Source organism: Histoplasma capsulatum, genomic scaffold (assembly GCF_000149585.1).
Source record: "Histoplasma capsulatum NAm1 scaffold_7 genomic scaffold, whole genome shotgun sequence".
NCBI lineage: Eukaryota > Fungi > Ascomycota > Eurotiomycetes > Onygenales > Ajellomycetaceae > Histoplasma > Histoplasma mississippiense.
This window is the reverse complement of record NW_001813976.1, coordinates 1,631,355-1,632,514: the sequence shown is the minus strand read 5'-3', so window position 1 is coordinate 1,632,514 and position 1,160 is coordinate 1,631,355.

Genomic DNA, 1,160 nt, shown 5'->3' with positions numbered 1-1,160 from the left:
GGGAAAAGTTAGAATATTGGGAGTGGTCTCTACAAGTATATAATATGTAGTGAGAGTTGAATTCCCAACCTTAAGTTAAGGACCCCTCATTGATGAATGTATATCATAGCCAAGCCTCCGCCGTCTTCTCATGCTGCGACAGTGTCATTGGGTAAATATTTGATAGCCCCACTCACTCTTCCCATGCTGAAGTGAAATGCGCCTTTCCAAACCTCTCAGTATTCTGCCCATCCAGTCTGAACTGTTCCCAGTCAACCATTGCAACAATCAATCTGCTATGGTTCTGATTCTGATATGATAATATTACTCCAATGGAGATCCCCATGCGTGAAGGTTACTGTGGCATTATATCAGGGAGTTCAGAGTGAAAGGGCTCTATCAGAATGGAGTATGAATCTGCCGTTGGACATTGGCAGAGGAAAACAAACCAGTCATGAAATTTCTTGACAGAGTTGAAAAGGTCCTTGCTTCTGTCATGAACTAGTGATGATAGACAGATCTTAATCTTACAATCAGGCGAAGGGGCATTTATTACCTTATTATTAATGAGCTCTGTGAATCTTGTCCTGAGCCATCATTGTAGATTGAAGATGCTGCATGCAAAGTCTGAAGCTTTGAGCAAAAACATGGGTCTGTCTTGTCCATGTATCATTTCCATATATATATTGAAAGACCTCGCCTCTGTCAGAACGCCAGCCGTATAACTTATTAACCAGATTAGCATCAATCAAGAATGACAGTGTCAAATTAAAAGGCCAACAAACTCATTCTTTTATTCATGGTCAATTCATATTTCATATTTACAGCTTCTTCAAGTCAAGATAATTTCCCTCTTATCCTCTTTTAAAATCAAAAAAAAGTAAATAAATAAATAAAAAATAAAAAAAAATAAAGAGAGAGAGAGAGAGAGAGAGAGAGAGAGAGACACTAGACACTAAATAAGAAACATAAGAAATGACAAAGGACAGAGGACTGAAGCAGAGAGAGAAGAAGAAGAAGAAGCAAATAAATCATTAAACATGAGAGTTACTGATACCAATGCATGCAATTCCATCTCTCATTTCAATGTATAAAAGTGGACTTGTGAATAGTGATAGGTAAATAGATGCCTCTTTAATCGGTTCTTCTTTCTTTCTTTCTTTCTTTGATGGAAGGAGAAA